Source organism: Sminthopsis crassicaudata, chromosome 4, assembly GCF_048593235.1.
Source record: "Sminthopsis crassicaudata isolate SCR6 chromosome 4, ASM4859323v1, whole genome shotgun sequence".
Classification (NCBI taxonomy): Eukaryota; Metazoa; Chordata; class Mammalia; order Dasyuromorphia; family Dasyuridae; genus Sminthopsis; species Sminthopsis crassicaudata.
In genome coordinates this window covers 31,873,358-31,895,465 of record NC_133620.1, presented here as the reverse complement: position 1 = coordinate 31,895,465, position 22,108 = coordinate 31,873,358, and the positions used below count along the sequence as shown (strand labels likewise).

At 38.2% G+C, this 22,108-nt stretch overlaps 1 protein-coding gene across 2 annotated transcripts in view; it reads left to right on the top strand.

Annotated features, from left to right (window-relative positions):
- The first annotated feature begins 15,343 nt into the window (after nt 1–15,343).
- BRDT (bromodomain testis associated) overlaps nt 15,344–22,108 on the top strand; it is a 35,776-nt gene continuing 29,011 nt past the window's right edge. For both annotated transcript variants that reach the window (XM_074266256.1, XM_074266255.1), the window contains exon 1: nt 15,344–15,421. The gene's annotated coding sequence lies outside the window, so the exon portion shown is untranslated. The remainder of the gene's footprint in view (nt 15,422–22,108) is intronic.

Genomic DNA, 22,108 nt, shown 5'->3' with positions numbered 1-22,108 from the left:
AATTTATCTTACTTCAGCACCAAGTTACATGTTTCACAATAAATCTAACCCATAAAATGGATTGCTTTTACAGAGCAGTGATTTTCTGCTATCCCATTTAGTTTTCTTCTTCCAAATATATTCATAGCTTAATGCATGCATATGGTTCCTATGAATACTAATGTGAATTGCATATGCAAGTTTTTTAAGAGAAAATACACCCCCAAATAGTCAGCTATTTAACAGTGACTGGTGCCAAAGAGAGTACTACACATTTGACATAAACAAGGCCATTGTTATGGAAAAGAAACTAATAGCTGATATGAAACTTTTAAAAATTTCATATTTTAAAATATTTTATGTTCTTTCAAGACCATCATTCTCAGTATAAAGATACCCACAAAGATAGACATAGTACAGAGGAAAGGGTACTGTTCTACAGTAATAAGGCCTAGATTCAAATTTTTCCTCAGCTATAAATTGAGTGACTTTGAAACAAGTCTCTGAAGCAAACTGATGCTCAATTTCCTCATCTTTAAAATATAGGATAAGAACAAATAGTGAGCTCTCTAGAGCTATAGTTACTAAGGCCAGGCTGAAAAGAATCAGTGGTTTAAAAAAGGAGAAAAAAATATCTTAAAAGGTATTCATAGTAGAAGTTTGCCACAACCCTGGGCAATCATTACATTCCAGGGATCCCAAGCCAAGCCCTAGGAGGGATGAATCAGATAATGATGGAAAAGATGCAGAGGATTTCCCACTACTGAGGTCCCAAAGGAGCTCCCTTTGTTTTATGAACACATGGCCTCCAGGGCCAATTAAAAACTCCTGGTTCAGGACCCTTTGGATTCTTACTCCTATTTGATTTTCCTTTTAACTGCTTTTTCCATTTCTTCAATTCAGTTTGTCTCCAGTCCCCAGAAAGAAGTCCTGGATCACGTTCTTCCCTCCTTCCCAATTCCAGCTGCTGTGACCGATCCAGACAGCTTCTAATCATAGCAGGATTCATGCTGAGGTAGAACTTTTGGTCTAGGACAGACCTCACTTCTTATTTCTGAAGGGCAAAAGAATCCAATTTTAAGAAATTGGAGATTCAATTATAAAGGTTTGTTGGTCTCTCCTCCCATCTAGTGGCCAAATCAAAAAAAATACATATTAAATTCAGTTTTAGCCAAATCAACTCAATTCAATCCAAAATTTAGGCATTAACTCATATTATTAGTCATTTAATAGAAGCAATTCTTCTAAGCAATGAAAGTATCAAAGCAAAAATTAAATGGCACCTTTCATAAAAGAAATTACTTTCTATGTACAGTTACTAAAAATAATCTTCCAAAAACATTTTAAAGAAACCATGAGCCTACAAAACTATTTATATGCATAGCTTCCAACAATCCTTCCTACTTTTGCCAGATTCATTCTTTTTATGTGTCATTTATACCATGATGATATTGAATGAATTTTAATTTTTAATTACATACATATTACTTCATTTTGTTTAAAGCAAGTTTATTTTTCACCAGAAAATATGAATGTGAATCATAGATTCAAACCAATATTTTTTAAAATAAATTCTAGATAAATGATGTCCCAGATACAAATTTCCATTTGGGGCAAAATGAAAAATCTAAATAGCTGACAACATTCATGAAATGCTGAAAAGTGGTTTTCATAGGAATATGAATCAGAACAACTTGAGAGAGAAAGATTTGTCTTTAGAAGAGTATTAAGGCAGAGATGTGAGATTCATTATATCAAATGCTGACCTTTCAACCTATTGTCCCCAGGATTAAATGGTAAAAAGGTGAAATAAATTCATTAATGTAACAGAAAAGTTACATTCAGCAGGCATAATCCTTTGACTTTTGGGAGACTCCTGACCCCCAGGTCCCCTTAATAATATAAGAATTAGAGACTTTCGGAAGTTAAAAATTGGAATGGGAATGGAATTTAAAGATCATCTAATTCAATTGTACACCAATGAAATAATCCCTTTATTGTCCTCAAGCCCCATTATTGAATTTGTGGATTTCAAAATCATGTTTCTTCTGCTGCTGAAACTTTCCTAAACACCTGGAACTTCCATTTCTAGAAATATTCCTTCTCTTCTCCCATTGCTGAGTTCATCCTAGAGCCTCTGTTTTAGGAAAGGGCCCCCCCTTTCATTCCTGATTTTTTTTTATTTTAAAATTAGTCTCCCTTTCTGGGTATTTTAATTTCCCCTTCCTCTCCTATGTGGATTCCATTTTTGCTGCTCCCTTTTTAAAAATGTACATTAAAATATGAGAACATGAACTATACTTTTTTTTTAAAGTTTTCAATTATTTCAATTTTAGTTCATTTAAGTATGTTTTAATACAATAAAGATATAAAAATATACTAATGCAATCTGGATTTAAATTTTGAATCAAGACAATATTTACTTATAATGACTATTTGTATCTCCAGCACTTAGCAGAGTTGAGGCAAACAGTAAGTACTTAATAAAACAAGCATTGTTTCCTTCCTTTTTTTTTTTTTTTTTTCTTTTTCTTTTCTGGAGCTCTACCTACCAAAAAGTGACAAGAATTGGGCTCCAGCTCTCAACATCCCAGGAGGCTTATCTCTACCCCATTGTCCATATACCAAATATTCTCCTATTATCATCTCATATGTTTCAACTGCCCCTAGAAACTCTCTGAGCTCCTGGCCATTCCCCATTCCTGAGATACCACCATTCCAGGGATTTCCCCTGTGCTATACCCTTTTCTAGCTAGCATTTCATGGGTCAAAAATTGACTAATATATATAATATAAGGGACTATATTATATAGGACAACTAAGTGACAAATAGACCCACAATAGTCTGTCCTTATATATAGTCTGTCCCATCCTTCCCCCATAACTGAATTTGTTCCAGTAAAAAAGAATTCACAACTATGCCATTTCCCTTCTCAATAAACTCATAATGCTTCTAGGGTTAAAGCTTTGCCCTCAATATATCCTTTACATAGGATTGTCCAGTTACTATCTCAACATCTTCAATTATGAGAAATCCACTGTCCCCCAAATCAGTCCATTGTCTTTCAGGACAGTTTTTATTCTGAAAGGGCTTCCCCTTATATTAATGCAAAATCTCCTATGTCACTTTCATGTATTGGTCTTGATTTTATTTTCTTATGATAAAAAAAAATACATCTAATCCCCTTTAAACACATCCTTTAAACATGTAAATACATTTATGGCTCCCTAAGATTTTATTTTAAATATTCCTAGTTTATTCAAAAGTCTCCTTCAACAGTATTTCCAGGCATCTCATTGTTATGCTCAACCTCATAGTCCTCCACATATACGCAGAGGGAACGAGGCAAATTTTCAAGAGCCAAACTTCAATCACATTTAAGGATCCCATTTTGTTTTGCCAATCCCCTATTGATGTTTATCTACTTTATTTCCAAGTCTTTACTGTTGAGGGGAAAATGTTTAAACAATTTTATATGACAGCAACTATAAGATTATATGATGATCAAATGTGATGGACTTGGCTCTTTTCAACAATAAGATAATTCAGGCCAGTTCCAATAGACTTGTGATGGAGAGAGCCATCTGCTCCCAGAGAGAGGACTATGGAGATTGAATGTGAATCACAACATAGTGTTTTTACCTTTTATTGCTGTTGCTATTTGCTCATTTGTTTTTTTCTCATTTTTTCCCCTTTTAAATCTTACTTTCCTTGTGCCCCATGATAAATATGGAAATATGTTTAGAGGAATTGCACATAGTATTTTCATCTTTTTATTGCTGCTATTTGCTTCTTTGTTTTTTCTTTCTCATTTTTCCCCTTTTTAATTTAGTTTTTTTTTTATGCTGCATGATAAATGTGGAAATATGTTTAGAGGAATTGTAATAAGCTATATTCATTTGCTTACTGTCTAGGGAAGGGAGGAAAAAAATTTGGAATACAAGATTTTGCAGGGGTAAATGTTGAAAACTATCTTTGCATATATTTTGAAAAACAAAAAGTTATCATTATAAAAAATAATTTTGAAAAAATAAAATAATAATTTTGTATGTAAGGGACCTTTAAAGAAAAGATATAATTAACTCTTTTTCAAAGTTTTTTTAAACTTTTGATAAAGGGGTTAACCATCAAAACTCCAATCTTGGGAGCATATAAACAATATGCTCTCCCTGCTACAATATCAGTATAGAGGTTTGGTGAACCTGCATTGACCTATAATTATGGCAGAAGGAACAGGGCAGAGGAGAGAGGGGGAGAAAAGGCAGAGTTACAAAAATGATAGGAAATATAATCCTTTCTTGACTCTCACTTAAATTTAATTCAAATCATCCCTAGAGACACGCTGTAGAATAAATACCTAGTCAACCTTCTATCTTTCTGTTGGAATATTGTCATTTTGATTTCTTCTGAGAACAATGTATTGTACAGGCCACCCTCATACAAGATCACTGACAGAATTAACTGTGTGTGTGACACATGTAAGTTGTGTAAGTCCACATGGCTCTCTCCAAATGTGGCTCCGAGTCCCCTCCGCCCGATTTTCTCTTTTCCAGGATGTGAGTAACCATTCATCAATCTCCTACTCTGGCTTTCCTTTGCATTTCTGAAGACGGATTAAGTTCATTTTTGATTAGTAATTGTTGAAGTTGACTTTATATTCATATTTATTATATCCACAAGGTAACTGACCAAAAATAAGCTACCACAAGGTAACTGACCAAAAATATGTTACCAAAAGGTAACTGACCAAAAGGCCCAGCTCCCCACTATGCAGTTGCAAAGTATGGAGCTGCCCGTTCCCACCACTGGATGGCGCCAACAATCTCCTGGAATTTGCTTCTTCCCCCTTAGGTTCCCAATTACTTTTAAGGGCAGCGCCATGTTTTCATTCAAGGTTCAAAACCTCACGTTCATCCGGGATCCTCACTCGCTCCACGTATACAAGTAGTTCTACCATTTCACAGCATCTAGAGCGCGCAGCCGCTTCCCGCCGTTCCCAGAGCCTCGAGGCGTTTCAGCCCTTGCCACTCACCCTAGACGTGCTCGTGGGTCTCCCTTCTCCGGCCCGTTCACGCAGCCGCCAAAGGGATTCTTCATTTCACCCCACAGGGAAATAGGGAAAGGGGAATTAGAGGGAGGCACGGTCCGGAACACTTCTATTTCTGACCTCAAACTCTTACGAGCTGTTGTTTCCTTGCGGTTTCTTGGCAGAGATGTGGATTGGTTTGTCCTTTCCTCCTCCAGCGAATCAATTTCATCAAAGATTTTAACATGGTCAAGATGACGTAGTTAGTAAGGCTAAATTTGAACTCAGGCCTTGCTAACTCCAGGCCCAGTGCTCTATCCACTGAACCTCTTGCTGTCTCCCAATTAAGTGGGCCTGGACAAGTCACGTAATTCTGTTTGCCTTAGTTTCTACATCTGTAAAGTGAGCTGGAGAAGGAAAGACCAGCCGCTTCACTATTTTTGCCAAGAAAAGTTGTGATCAGATAGGGTGACAAAGAATTGGACACAACTGAAAACTACACAACAACAAAACTAAGACAAGGATTAATCCTGAGTAGAACAAAACTCCAACAAAGAATGTAAAAAAAGGATTGTAGTGCTTTTTGAGGTGGAGAACTGGTTGAACAAATTTTGGTATATGAATATAAAAATGTATATGCCATATACTTACCATAATATTTCTCTGGTATGCCACATAAATATGATGAAATACAATATGTAAGGGATAGTAGAGTATAGGTCCCAAGGATGCCAGATGTAGATTGCCAGAGGGAAGCTGATGAAGGCTACAACTGTCACCTCCCAACTCCCTGCTGTTATATTTGTTTATGGATTAATTGATTGGTCTCTGTACCTCTAGTCCCTCTCACTCTAGAACATCCCTTGTTGTTCTAATTCCATTCTGTTCTCCCTCAGGCACCGGTCCTAAACTAGCTTAGAAGAGCCACCTCTTTGGGAATTTGGAATAGTTGATAAGAATTCAAACATGCTTCAATATTCTTTTTTTTTCTTCAACTTTTCTTCTTCTTCTTTTTTTTTTTTTTTAGTTTTTTTCTGTTTCCTGATTGAAACCATTGAAGAGCACATCAATATTCTTTGTTTTAGATTTTCAATTTTTACTTTTTTATCCAATTTTTCTTTTTTTTTTTTTCTTAGTTTCCTGATTGAAACCATTGAATGTTCAATATTCTTCTTGGTTTTTTCTTTTTAGATTTTCAATTTTTTTTTCATTTTTCATTTTTTAGTTTCCAGATTAAAACCTTCCTTCTGAGAAGGCACTCTCTATATCATGTTTATACAATGCTGCTAGCATGTTGTCTCTCCCATTAGATTATGATCTTCTTGAGGACAGGGCCTGTCTGACTATTTGTCTATGCATTCCATGCCTAGCCTAATAATAACAGGTGCTCAATAAATGCAGATTGACTTACTGGCTTCTAACCTTTGTGTTTCGGTAGAATGGGCTATCCCAAGATGCCCCTTTAGAATGCACACCGGATTCTGAGAATCAGTGTCATAGACAGCAGTGGGTGGAATAACTGATAAATTAAATTAGTTCTTCTCTTTGCCAGTCCCTTACTCCCAGCATGAAAGGGCATTGTGCAGATGAGTCTGATTCCTCCTAAAGAGGAAGGAAGGAAGGTTGGGGAAGGTGAGGGTAGTGTGTACTGAAAAACAGTAAAGAAATGGGGAAGTTTCTACAGAGCTGATGTTTGAGCAGAAATGAGAAGGACTCATTTCTTGGTCCCTGCAGCCACAAAGACCCCAAGAGTTGCACCAGCTGTATCCCCTCACCTGGACAATGAAAATGTTGCAGAAAGGGTCTCCTACTTGGGCCTTCTCAGGTGAGCTGCTCAGGGACAATCCCCTTGTTGGAGGAGCCTTCTCTAGTCGCTCTGCTGAGCTATGATCTCTGTGCTGTCTCTAAGGGCTTCTTGCGGATATTCTCTCTGGACACAAGAGATTGACCCAATCGAGTTATTGTTGTGGTTTTGAGGATCAATTGCATCGTACTTGGGTGTGAATTGGATTTAAGTGAGACAAAATTGTACAAAGCATCTACGTCTTCCATGTCAAAAAATCAGGACCCATGATGAGGACCTGGGATGCAATGGATGACCTCGGGGGTCTCTGAGATCTGACTACAACACCTCCTGTACCTGCCTGCTTCAGCTGAGCCTGCCACAGCTTCTTAGAGCCACAGGTGCAGACACCTGGTACCCACAAAGGGCTCAGCAAGTCCTCCCTGAGTGCCCCATAGGGACTGGCAAATAATGGATGAGGTCCAGAACTCCCTCTGGGAGATACTGAGAACAGCATGGGAGGCAGGAACCCAGAGAGCACATAGAGTAGAACTACCATGGCGTAGTGTAGCCCAAAGGTGCCAGACCCAAATCAAAATAGGGCCACTAAACCATACATAGGGATCCTTCAGGCCACATATTGATTGAGAAAACCATACATGTGGTTGTATTTGTTTATGAATAAATATGAGATAGCACTGTGAGATGTGAAATTGATCTTTTCATTTATATTAAATTTAAAAGGTTTTACACAAATGAAAATTAGAAGGAAAATAGAAAATTGAAGGAAAAATTTTATATACAGTTTCTCAGATAAAAGTCTCATATCTCCAATATAAAAATCTGACAAATTTAACTTTTAATAATATTTTGTTTTTCCAAATACATGCAAAGATAGTTTTCAAAATTCAACTTTACAAAACCTTGTGTTTTCTCCCTGAATGCAGGCAGTTCTCTCTTATCACAAGTCTATTGGAATTGCTTTAAATCACCAAGTTGTTGAAAAGAGCCAAATCCATCACAGTTGAACATCACACAATCCTGTTGTTACTGTGTACAATGTTTTCTTAAACTTCATCAAATTTATAAGGATACAAGTCATTCCCCATATGATAAATGATTATAAAAGGATATAAATAAACAGGTTTTTTTTTGGTGAAGAAATCAAATTTATATATTGTCTAAGAAAAAATGCTCTGACTCACTACTGATTAGAGAAATTCTGTACCCAATCAGATTGGAAAAAATGCAGGGGAAAACAATAAATGTTGGAGGGGAAGTGGAAAAATTGGGACACTAATTCATTGTTGGTAGAATTGTGAACTATCCACCATTTTGAAGAGCATTCTGGAATTATGCCCAAAGAGTTTAAAAATTGTGTATACTCAGCAATACCATCATTAGTTATATTTGCCAAGGTGATCAGAATGTATATATTCTAAAATATTGATAGCAGCTCTCTTTGGTAGCAAAGAACTAGAAATTTCAGGGATGCCTTTCAATTGGGGAATGACTAAAAAATTGTGGTATATGATTGTGATAAAATATCATTGTGGTATAGGAAATGATGAGGTAGTTGATTTAAAAAAAACAAGGAAATTTTTTCATGAAATAAGAGTGAAATTAGCAGAACAAAGAGAGCTTTGTATACTGTAATAGCAATATTGTTCAAGAACAACTTTCAACAACTAAGTCTTTTTGAGCATTATAACACTCAAATCAACTACAAAACAAAGGTACTTATGAAGAAAGATGTCATCCACATCCAAGAAAAAACTGATAAATAAAAGTATATATAGTATGGTTTTACACATCTATACATATTTGTGCCTAATAGTAAACTTCTCTAAGGTTGGTTGCTGATGGGAGGAGAGAGAAAAATAAAAACTGTACATTAAAGAACAAAATAAAACTTGGGAAAGCATGAAAAACAGGGTAGCTTTGAAAGTGATATGTGGTATTTGTTATGTAGGTTTTCAAATAAACAATGTGAAATGGAAATTCATGGTTTTATACTGAGTCCTCTTTTTATATTGTTTTATATATATATATATATTCTTTTTTCTTTGTCTTTTTGTATTAAAGATCAAAATGAATTTAAAAATTTAAAAATACATGTTTTCTTTTAAAATTTTTCAAATAAAAAAGTAACATTAAAATTATATAGGAAATTAAATCAGATATTAAATCAAATAGGAAGAGCAGCTACAGATAAGAATATCAGCTCTGGAGGACTTGATTTCAAATCTGAATTCAGACACTTGTTGTGTTACAATTCACTTAACCCCACTGTCTCACCCCACCAAAAAAAATTTTTTTAAAAGGTTTTTAAAAAAGAAAATAAGGGTAATTTAGCAAGATCTGTTCTTAATGAAATCAGATTGGCTTTTTTGTCTTCAGCTTCCCTTTCTAGAAATGTCTTTTAATTCATTTAGGCAGATAGGTGAGTAGACAGTGAATAGAGATATTCTATTAGAAGATGGAAGTAGATTGGGAATAGAGATTTCAACAGATAGTGGATAAAGAGCCTTAGAACTTGAGTCAGGAAGACCTGATTCAAATTTGGGCTCAGACACTAGCTGGGTGATCTTGGGCAAGTCACTTAATCACTATCTGCCTCAGTTTCCTCATCTGTGAAATGAGAGTAATAGTAACACCTACTTTCAGGGGTTCTTGTGAAGTTCAAATGAGAGGATTCTGAAGGAGGTAGAGACTTCCAGGCTTGGAACATGGCATGGAGGCCACAGCCAGCTGATAAAAGAATATGCAGCTAATCATAACATTTAATTAAAGAAGAGTTTAAGAATTCCAAGAAGAATAGAAGAATTCCCTAAGAAAAATTAAGGGGAAGGCTACAATTTGGTATCCCGATGTGAAACTGGTTTTTATTATATAATATATAATGATCATGTATGTTATAATATACAATATCATTATAATTACATTATAATTTTATCTCTTTAAATATTATAATTATTATATAAACTTGTATCTGGATATGCTATAGTTTTTATATAAGCTGATATCTGCATATTTCATAATTATTTTGTAATCTGGTATCTGGATATGTTATAATTTTTATGTAATCTGGTATCTGGATGTCTTATATAAATTTGTATCTGGATGTTATAATTTTTATATGATCTAATATATGCATATGTTGTAATTATTTTATAATCTGCTACCTGGATATGTTATATAATATGGTACCTGGATATGCTGTGATTATTATATAATCTGGTATTTGGATATGTTATAATTATCGAATAAACTGGTATCTGGACATGTTTTAATTTTTATATAATCTGATATCTATATATGTTATAATTACTTTGTAATCTGGTATCTGGATGTGTCGTAATTATTATATAATCTGGTATCTGTGTATGTCATATTTATTATATAACCTGGTATCTGGATATGTTATAATTATATAAACAGGTATCTGGATTGTTAAAATTATTATATAAATTGGTATCTCAATATGTTATAATTTTTACATAATCTGATATCTGGATATGCTATAATTATATAATCTGATATCTGGATAGATCTTTCCTCATGTTTCATTACAATATTTTTCTTTAAAAAAATTATGGTCTTAAGGTTTTTTCCTATTCTTTGAGGCAAAGTGAGTCAAAATGGGACTACTTGCTATTTAAAAAAAACTATCATCCACATCCCTGTGTATAGTATTTTTTCCTACTAGTCAATCAATAAATCAATAAACAACTATTTATGAATAGTGATTATCACATATCAAGCATTAGTCTAGATAGTGTAGATTACTAATTGCTCATGAAATGAATGAATGAATAGTCTTCAGGGAGCTTATATTCTACCCATTCACAGATATGTTAGTAATAAATATATGAAAAATATAAAAATATAACATAACATATTATAACATTTTATTATATTATTATATGTAATATAATATTATACTTTAATGCAATATACCTAATAAATATATGAAAAAAAGAAGTTATTTGGAGCACCCCAATTAAAGGATTGGGTGAACCAGGAAAGGCCTTTTGAAGGAAGTAGCTCTGGAGTTGAGATTTTGCATAATAGCTTTATATTTTCAAAATACGTGCAAAGATAGTTAACCTTTGCAAAACTTTGTGTTCCAAATTTTTCTCTCTTCTTTCCCTCCACTCCCTCCCCTAGACAGCAAGTAATCCAATATATGTTAAACATGTGCCATTCTTCTAAACATTTCCACACAAATCAGATCAAAAAGGGGGGGGGGGGGGAAATGAGAAAGAAAAAAAGCAAGCAAACAACAAAAAAAGTGAAAACACTATGTTCTGATCCACACTCAGTCCCCACAGTCCTTTCTCTGGATACAGATGGCTCTTTCCTTTACAAGTCTATTGGAATTAGCCTGAATAACCTCATTGTTGAAAAGAGCTGAGTTTATCATCACATAATTTTGTTGCTGTGTACAATGATCTCCTGGTTCTACTCTCTTCACTCAGCATCAGTTCATGTAAGTCTCTCCAGGCCTTTTTGAAATAATCCTGAAGTTGGTTTTTGTAAAATTTTCACTTTCACTGCTTTTTTCCTGTACAGCTTGTCTTTGTTAAATAACAAAAACAGTTTTTCTTCTTTTCCCTCTATCTCTGGTCCTAGGCAAACCATTCGTAAATAACTATAGAGTATAACAACAGCTAATAGAAAATTCTAAACTTGACAAAATGCTCTACTTTATCTCAAGATCTGGTTTTACCTCTGACACTTTGAGAAGCTCTCTGCCTGTGTGCAACTTCCTTAAAACTCTCTGATCCTTATTTTCCTTATTTGTAAAATTCAAATAATACCCATGGTTTTGACCTCACAAATGTGAAATTATTTGCACACTTTACAATACTGTGGAATCTTTATGGTCTCTCATATTACATATGAGGAAACTTAGTCATATGGAGGTTGGGAAACATGCTCCCACAGTTGGCAAGAAGCAGAAGTATTTACATGCAAGTCTTTGGGTTTTTTAACTCAGGGCTCTAACCAGTAACTACTAAGTAAAGTGTATTATTTTTTTAAAAAGTTATTTTAATGGTCTAAACAAGACATATATGGTAACGGGGATTTTCAAATTTTATAAAGACAGTTTTCCTTAAGCTTTCTCGAGAATGAGATCTGATGACATTTGGGGGCTGAGTGGATGCAGGAAAGGAAAAGTATTTGAGTGATAGATCTGAATCAATGGGCCAATGATATTCACTGAGATTTTCTAGCTCTCCTGGTCTTGGGACAAAGAAATAAAAACTTAGACTCCTGATCCTCAGGATTTATCAATTTAGCTGGAGAAATATAATTAATTGACAACTGTGCCTGATAATGACAGAAGTTTCTTTGGTGTTCTGTGATTTTTGCTGCAATTGTAGACATTTTCTCATTTTATCTTGGTCTACACAATAATCTGTTCCCAAATGTGAAGTGCCTTTTTTTCCAAGATAAGAGTGGAAAAATTAAATATCCTTGTTACAAGGGAGTGGAATTTGAAAGTGGTCTTTTTCTTTTTCTTTTTTTGGCCAAACATAGGGTTAGGAATTGGGATTTGAAAAAAAAAAATTTCCCCCTTTTTCTTTTCCTGACCATACAATAGGGTTAAATCCAGGTCACACTAGTGCTAGTATCAAGTAACTCCTGTCTCCAAGGTCGACCATCCCTATCTATCTGCCCCAAGGTGAGGTCTAGATTCCAAACCCTGCCTGATGTCTATTGGTGACTATAGGTTTATATTTGTGGTTATGGAGTTAGTGCTTGTGGCCAAGAAGATCTGAATTCGACTCTGCCTCAGACACTTCCTAACCTCTGTTTGTCTCAATTTGTTCCATTGGTAAATTCCCCTCCCCTTGTGACAAATATCAATCGTGATATTTGTAAAGCACCCAGCACAAATTAGGCTGTTAATAAGTGCTTATTTCCTTCCTTTCTCTATACAGGGTAGAGAAATTAAAAAAAAAGAGAGAACTCCTGATAGTGTTTTGGAATAGGGGAGTAAATAATTTTTATGGGAGAAAAAAGACCTGAGCTACAGGATTTCATAAATTGGGAAGATTTCCAACAGGTGAAAAGAGAGAGGAAGAGGAGGTCCCAGGCCCTTTTTAATGGGAGTGAACAGCCTGAATCAAGTTGTATAGGGAGAAAATCAATATACTACCTATGGGAGAGGACAAAAAAGAGAGAAATTCTTCCCTCACTGCACTGCAAGGGTGGAGCTGGAAATGGACATGTGTGTGACTTGACCTTGCCACACTATTAGGAGTCATTATTAGCAGGTGGTAATTATAGGATGCTTGAACAAGCTTTCATTTTGCTTAGTTGGTGGAAACTAGATCTCTAAAGTGCTTAATATCTGCCTCTAGAAATGATTTTGTATAGAGACACACAGGGAGAAACAGGTTAATAGATGGAGAGGTAGGGAGGTAGGTAGACAGATGGATAGAGAGATAGGTGGATGGATGGATTGATTGAGAAATAGGTCCACACACAGAGAGAAAGATGATAGAGATAAATACGTAGAAAGATGGAGATATGGGTAGGAAAAGATGGAGGAGATAGAGAGAGAAAGAGACAGAGAGACAGAGACAGACAGACAGAGAGACAAAGACAGAGAGAAAGGTAGATAGATGGTAGAGATAAATAGGTAGAAAGATGGAGAAGGACAGAGAGAGAAACGGGAATAGGTAGACAGTTAGATAGTTGTATACTCTTTGTCTCCTTCCAGTAGAAGGTAGGCTTCCTTAGTTTGGTTTCCTAAGTTCACTCCTCACTGGGTTTGGGGAGATTCCCAGAGTCAAATAATAATAACAGTTAATATCTAAAAATGCATATAGCTTCTACTATGTGCCAGTCATAATCCGAATGTTTAATGATGATTATTTGATCCTCACAATGAGCCTCTGAGAAGGTAGCCGCTATTAGATCCCCGCTAACCCAGAGTCTCGCACGTAGAAAGCCCTAAATAGAATTGGAACTGAATGGAACTATGCAAAACTAGTTTGTTTTCCTCCCCAATTCGGCCTTTTCCCCTAGCTGCTCCTCCCTCCGTGGGTGAGAACGAAAAGGAACTAAGAAATCGATTTTTAAAATTAGTTTTGGTAACGATATTTGGTCCCGGGTGAGGGAGGGGAAGGAAATGAACGAAGCCACAAGTTTTTGAAGGGGAATTGACCAGGAAAATGGCCGTGCTCCTGACCCGAACTGCTGGAGCCTGCCCCGAAGAGCTCGGCTTTAAATGGCCCGGCGTCCAGTTTCCCTAACCTCCCAGCTCCAGCTACGGAGACAGAGAGAACGAGGGCCGGCCATTCCAAGAAGCTATCTTAACTGACCCAGAGCTTGGCTGCAAGCCTCAGGGAAGGTTCATTTCTTCCCTTCCGAGCCTCGGGCAGGGGCTGCGGGGCCGCAAGCAGAGCTCTGCGCCCAAAGCCCGGTGCCCTTATCCTGCTTTCTCGGTATGTGCTTCAAGGTCAACCTAGAGACCTTGACCCTGTGCCAGGCATCTAATAGGAGCTTAATAAATGTTTAATGAATTGAATTGGAGCGGGGCCCCGCTCCAAAAAGTTGGTTTTGGAGGGAAGGGAAGAGTGCTCTATTTTTCCAAACGTCTGCTTTTTCTCTCCACTTCCAGGTCCCAGATCTCTAGCCGACTCCACCTCCACCTTCCTCCCAGACCTTTAAGACCTGGCCCTCAATAAGAGATCCTGAAAGACTTTCGGCTAAACGAACCGCTTGCGGGAGGAGCGCTGAACCTGGAGCCGGGCCCGGGGTCAAAATCCGGATTCGGCCTCTACGGGGGAGGGGGGGGGGGGGACGTGTAGCTTTTGAAAAATGCACTTCCTATTCAGCAGTTTGTTTAAATTTGTTTTGTCTGAAATTGTAGTCTTCCTTCTACGCTACTTAATAACTCCCTTGCTACACCTGGTCTTGTGCAAATTACTTTATCAGTTTCCTAGTCTGCAAAATAAGGGTAATTTACGCTACCTGCCTTAGAGAATCGGTTTTTGTTTGTTTGGTTGTTTTTTTTTTTTTTTTTTGCAAATCTTAAAATAAAGTTATTCTGTGTTGGGTTTAGATTTTTGGGTTGTTTTGTTTTATTTTGTTTTGCATGTTTCTAACATTCAATGAAGGTCATGCGCGCTAAGATGCAAAAGCGGGAGAAAAAGCCAAAGTCGCTGCAAACTGTAAACCGCTTTTTGCAAAACATTTTTGTAGTATCATGCTCAAAGCAAGCCTACTAAACTTGAAGGACAATATCCTAAAGAGAAAGGCTTGCATTGCACCCATCGTAATAAAAATTGTCTTATGCATTTGGTCGCCCAGTTTAAACGACTAAGACCGTGCTGTTTTGCAACGCTGTTTTTTTTTTTGCAATAAAATTCGCGCCACTCCAAGCAAACCCAGATTCTGCAAAACGACTCCTAGAGCACGTGCAGACTGGAGTGGAACGCACAGATTTCAGCTTGGGCCGCAGCCTTTGGGCAGGCCACGCCCTCGCATGGAACATGTGATCCAGATAGACCAATGAGCGGAGGGACGCTTCCAGATCGCCTATAAAAGTGCAAGCTAGAGTCCTCTTACTGCCGCCATTTCGGGTGAGCGGTAACGGCGACGGGTGAGCGGCGTGAGTATCCTACCCCTGCGGGCCCTCTCCCTTCCCCTTCCTGGCCCCCTGTGGTCCTGGGGGCATCTTGGTGGGCAGGCCGCGGCCCTCGAGCTCGGCCTGGGAGGGAGTGCTGGTTGCTCCGGGCCCAGTGGGCCAGGCCTTCGAAGAGCCCGCGGCGGTTACTGGGGCGGTTGGAGCGGGTGGCACTGCGCCAGCGGAGCCTCTGGATGGCCCCGGGGGCGGCGGCCTCGTGGGCCGGGGCTTCTCGGGCTTGGGCTGGGCGGCGTAGGACGCGCGCTCGGGCCCAGGCTTCGGCTTGGAAGCTGCAGGGGAGTTGGGCGAGCGTGGGCTGGGCGGGGCTCGGCTGCGAGGGGCCGGGCGGGCCTACCCTCGGGCAGCTTCCATTCTCCGTGCTAGTTGAGGTCTGACGCCGACGTTTTTGCTTAACCTGAAAGCAAATGCAAACCACCCAGTAACTTCTGCTGGGGGAGGATTGTTTTTAGCTGGTGTTGCGGCTTAGCTGACCTTGGAAGGGACCGCTGTGCCGGCGTGTCCACACCTCTTGAATCAAACTTGAATTTAGACAGAAACCCTCCCTATTCCACTGCTTCCTTGTGTTTTTTTCCCATTATTTTATTATTTTTACTTTTTTACCATTTTACTTTATTTCAATATTAATATTAAAACATTGAAGTTTACTTTACATCTTTAAAATTATCTTTAACTTTTATTATTTGGATGTAATTTTAAAATTTATTTTAAACCTTTAAAATTATTTTAAGCTTTTTGTCTATTTAAAATGCTTAAATTTATTTTAAATCTTTAAAATTATTTTGTTTTTATTGTTCAAATACTTAAAATAATAAAATTTATTTAAGTTTTATTATCTAAATATTTTAAATTTAGTTTTATTTTTTGCCCTTATTCCTTGTTGCTGGGAAAGATGGATGATTTTTTTTCATTCTTTGTAGTATTTAATATTAAGGTCATGAATTGACGATAGAATGTGGTGCAAGATACTTGTCTAAGCCAAACTTGGCAGATTTTTTTTTTTTTCAATTAAAGCTTTTTATTTTTTCAAAACATGCATGGACAATTCTTCAACATTAGCCCTTGCAAAACCTTGTGTTCCAGTTCCCCCCCTTCCCCCTCTTAACCCTCCAGAATTTACCCTGCCCTCCCCTAGATGGCAAGTAGTCCAATATATGTTAAACATGGCAGAAATAGGTTAAATCCAATCTACAAATCCAAAATATATACATATTTAAACATCCTGCTGCACAAGAAAAAAAAAAAGAGAAGCAAAATAAAATGCAAGCAGACGACAACAAAGAGTGCAAATGCTATGTTGTGAACTACACTCGGTTCCCACAGTCCTCTCTGCGTGTAGATGGTTCCTTTTATCATTGAGCAATTGGAACAATTGAATCAGCAGATTGCTTGATACATGGTGCTTTGAATGTGGGAGAAGCTTAACAATTGGGGTAGAAAAGTTGGATTTGGAGCCAGGAAATAGAGGTGTTTTCTCTTGGATCTCTGTTTGGTACTTCCCATTAGGCTTTTAGACTAGTCATTGGCTTTGATTTAGGAAAAGGGTCAACTGCAAGATATTTGTGCTGCTTAAACTCTGGGCCCTTCGGCCTTAGTAGCACTGCTTGCTCATAAGCATGGAAAAGGGGAGGTTTGAAGTCTGGTTCCTCCCAATTCCAAGATGACCCTCCCCCCCCAAAAAAAAGATGCTCAAAGACAGGGTTTTAAATAAAATTGAAGTGGATTATTTATAAAACTTAGTAGTTCTATCATACAGAATGTCTGTCTTGAGATGAAATTCTAAAATATAAAACTTTTTGAACAAGTGTAACTTGTTGGGTTTCGCAATGTTTACACTGGAGTGGGTTTTCTATGCCTAAAATGATAGGGGTTCGTTAAATACGAAACCTCTTTAGATTGTAATGATCCATCCTTTAAGAAAGGATGAGGTGGGCTGGAGATAGATCCCATGGAATCTAGCAAATACTTTGAGGTGAAGGAGCTGAAGCTTGGGCAGGGAATTGCCTATGGAAAGGAGGGAAATCGGGCCTGCCCTTCCCTGGGCTTTGGACTGAATAAGGGCAGAGCTCAGTCATCCCTTCAGGGGGTGTAAATAGGGAAATAGGAGATGGAAAGGGCTTGAGCCTTTCTTCTACCAGCAGCAGGGAAGAAGCAAAGACTCAAAAGCCCTTGTCCACAAGACGTTGATAGCAACTTTCTATTAGTTACATGTGACAGACTATCAGCCAAGTAAGTGGGGAAGGTGCTAATAGTTTGAGGGGATTGGGAAAGGTCTCATTGTAATGGGAGATGTTTCTTGGGCTTGGGCAGCGATTGAGGAAAATTGTTCTGGCTGCTCTTCTGGAGGAATTGGAGAGGAAGGGCTGAGCTAGGGTCCTTATGATGCAAGGGTAGCCAGTCAATAAGTGGCACTCCTGCTAACCCCCAGAATTTACACCTTAGTGGGGGAGGGAGGCTACAAGCAAGCACAAGTGGGAAAATAAATTGTATACAGGATAAAGAGGGAAGGCACTAATGCTAAATGGAATTTGGAAAGGCTTTGGGTATAAGGTGGAATTGAAGGGATCCGGGGGAGTCACATTGGGGGAGAACATTCCAGACCAGTGAAAATATCCCAAAGAGAGAATGGCAAGGGCTAGAAGAGGGACAGGGCAGTGTCATATTTAATCCCAGGGGTGCCAAAGTGGGTTCATGGAGGTGGGGGAGGGGTCGTGTGGTCAGGCCTATGCTTGGGAAAGTCCTTTTCTGGCTGAGTGGGGAGAGACTGAGTAAGGGGTTCAGAGCTGAGCAGGAGGGAAGCCAGGCAGGGGGGGAGGGGGAGGGAGGAGAAGAAGATGGGGGAGCGGAGCAGTGGCCAGACTGTATCAGGGAGAACCCGGCATTTGGGATAGAGATGCAAATTGACTTTTTTTTTTTTTTTTTTTTTTAAGGCATTTTTAAAATGATGGTTTATTATTTTTTTTTAATGAAGCAAAGATCTCAACTAAAAGTGTGTGTTGGGGGGGAGGGGTTGTTCAAGGGCAGATGAAATGATTTGGAAAAGCCCCTGTGGAGAGTGGTATCTGTTTTGTTATGGCTCCTATTTTTATTCTTTCTTTTTAAATTTAAATGAATTTTGTTTAGATTTTTCAGGATTTCTGTTACAAGGTTCATTTGGGATTTGGGATTTATAGTTTATTTTTCTAGTTTTTTTTTAAGTTGCATGCCCAGTTTATTGATCTTCTACTCTCGTAATGGAAGTATTTAAAGAAAATTTTTTTATTAAGTACTGTTCTTGGCTGTATTCCCAAAATTTGGGGCATATTCCCTGATTTATTTTCTTCCATGAAATCATTGATCGTGAGTGTGATTTGAGTCGACCATTCTTTAGGATTAAGTTAATTGCTAATCAGTCTGATTCATTCCATTACTTTCTTCCTTATTCTAAATGCATTAACTTATACTTTTTTGGGTTTTTTTTGGTTTTTTAAATTTTTTTTTACATTATGGTCTAAGAAGATTGACTGTTTTTACATTTAGTTCTGATATTCCTGTGCCCTGATGGCAAAATTTTTGAGGTTTTATTCTCAGCTCAGAAATATGTGCATGGTCCTTTGTGTTTGTAATTCCATTTTCTAATTTCTATTATTTTTCTGAGATCTTTTAAATTTATTTTATTCTTAAATTTTCTTCAGGTACTTTAGTTTCTAAGTCTGAGATAGGGTCAGTTTTAGTCCCCTGTTATTAATGTCTATTTCTTCTTATAATTTAACTTTTAAGAGTTTAAATCTTATATCATTTGGTATTTAGTATTGATATCAATTTGCTTTCTGATACTTGTCAGGAAAATGTTATTTTCTTTTTAAATTCTTGATTAGATCTATGTCCTTAAGTCACAATTGCTATGCTTGTTTTTTTGTTGTTTTTTTTTCTTTAGCTTTAAACAACAAAAATTTAATTCCAGCCCCTTGTTTTTACTGTGTTTCAAGGGTGTTTTTTGTAAATGAGATGGTAGTGGGTTCTACTTCGTAATCCCTTCTGCTATTTTTCGGTTTTCTGACGGGCACCAACTCACTCACAATTAATGGTTGTCGATTTCCCTCCTTGTTGCTTCTGACTAACCCTTTCCCCTGAGGCAGCTAGGTGGGAGGGGCCTGGAGTCTGAGGGACCTGAGTTCAAGTTTATCTCACATTCTTTAGCTGTGGGCCCCTGGGCAGACCTCTTCCTCTGTGTGCCTTAATCTAGTGATAAAGGAAATGGCAAACCCCTTCTTGGGTCTTTGCTAAGAAAATCTCCTGGACAGACTGGTCCATGGTCAGTCAGGCATGGCAGATGGACTGAGTCACAGCAAGAATCCCTCTTACTTTTGTACCCAATTTTGTGTGAGTGAAACAGAAACGGACAAAGCATGCATTTCTCTTGACCATTTTGAATCACAGCAAGGTTTGTCACCCCACCCCCACTTGTAGACTTCTTTTTTGACTCCCCAGTTATGTGAGAATTTGCCCTGTCTTCCTTCACACCTCCAGTTTATTCCTCCTCTTCACCTTTTTCATCATTTAAGATGATCAAAACAAAATGAACCATTGCCAAGCCTTCTGTCTATTAGACTCCACATCTGGGCCTTTGATGATAGGATTCTAAAGAAATGCTACCATGTCATCTCTCTGAGTCCCTTAAGATTGTTTATTTGTGTTTATAATTCTCGTCTCCTGTGTTTTCATGTCTGCTTACACTGTTAATTTGACCCTGGCCCAGGCCACCTTTTGTAGGCTGTTGGGGCGGCCTGACTTGGCCTCTGAAGCCTTGCTCTTTCCACGCCTGGTCTGGGCAGCAGGGAAAGTGATCTCCGTGACCCTCCTCCTCACTGGCCACGGGGCATAAATTCTCAAATGCATCCCAGCCGCCTTACTATCATTTAATAGCCTCGGCTTCTCCTGCAGTAACTCTGGGCTCCGGGCCTTGGGTGCCCTCAGGCCTGGCTTGCACCCCCTCCTGCCTGAGATTGTGTCCGGGTAGATTGGGGGGTCTCAGCATCTGAGGGCAGAGTGTGGGGTTTGATATGGGGGGCGTGTCCCCCAAGCCTGTCATAGGGCTTAGGTTTGGATTCTGTTGTTTACTGGGAGGTTTGCTGGGGTATCTAGGTCAAAGCTGTGAATGGGCTGGGAGAGGCGGTGGGGGAGGGGTGGGGTCTTAGGCCTGGAGTCTGTCAGCTCTTGTCCAGGCGAGGTTTGTGCTTCTCTGGTGACCATATGCTTCTTATTCTTTCTTCAGAAGCTTGTTTCTTTTCTATTTTTTAAAATAGCTTTTTATTTACAAAATTTATGCATGGGTAATTTTTCAATATTGACAAGTGCAAAACCATTTGTTCCAATTTTTCCCCTCCTTGCTGCCCCAGATGGCAACTTGACCAATACATGATAAATATGTTGAAATAGAAGTTAAATACAATATATGTGTACGTGACCAAACAGTTGTTTTGATGAACAAAGAGAATCGAACTTTGAAATAGTGGACAATTAGCCTGTGAAGGAAATCCAAAATGCAGGCGGACAAAATATAGAGGGATTGGGAATTCTATGTAGTGGTTCATAGTCGTCTCCCAGAGTTCTTTTGCTGGGTGTAGCTGGTTCAGTTCATTACTGCTCTATTGGAGCTGATTTAGTTCATCTCATTGTTGAAGAATACGTCCTCATACGGTATTGTTGTTGAAATGTACAGTGATCTCCTGGTCCTGCTCATTTCATTCAGCATCAGTTCATGTCAGTCTCTCCAGGCCTTTCTGAAATCCTCCTGTTGGTCATTTCTTACAGAACAATAATATTCCATAATGTTCATATACTACAATTTAATTTATTCGGCCATTCTCCAATTGATGGGCATCCACTCAGTTTCCAGTTTATGGCCACCACAAAGAGGGCTGCCACAGAAACTTTTCTTTTCTATTTTTCCTCCAGCACTCTCATCACATGGTAAAAATTTTTAACTCCTGGCTCATCCCTTCCAGGGACTCTGATTAAATTTGTGCCCAAATTATGTTTTTCTTTGTCTGTCTCGGTAGGTGTTTTAGAGCCATTCTCTGCTGGGTTTAGTGGCTTGAAGCCTCCTTGACCCCATTATCACTTTATGGTGGGAGTCTTTCTTGACTGACTCCTCCCAGTCCCCACTTTCTGACTTCAAACTTAACATGGGCATGTCTGGGCCTTGGCTGGCTTAGATGAGAACCAGCAACTTAAAGTATTTCTCCTTGATCACCAGGTGAAATGTACTGAGGAGAGTTTGGAAGTTCTACCATAGAAGGCAAAGGCAGTCAGTGATCAGACAGTTAAAGAGGAGGGAAGACCAAGAACTATCAGGATCAAAAACCTAGAGAAGAGAGTAAGAATTAATTGTGGAAATGGAGGAAGAAATAGCAAAGTTTGGAAGAAGAAAAGGTTGTTGGAGGGACTAGTAAATTGGCATCGGAATGATATTATGAACTCTTTGAGGACAGGGACTGGTTCTGACCTCCTTTTTGTGGTTCCAGCACTTGAAGCACTCTGCCTGGAACATAGTGGTGCTTAATCAATGTTTAAGGACTGTTTTATACAAGTTGGATTTGAAATGTTCACGGATAATTGTCGATGAAAACACGGAATTGAGAAGCTAGAACAAAGTTGGAAATAAAGAATTTG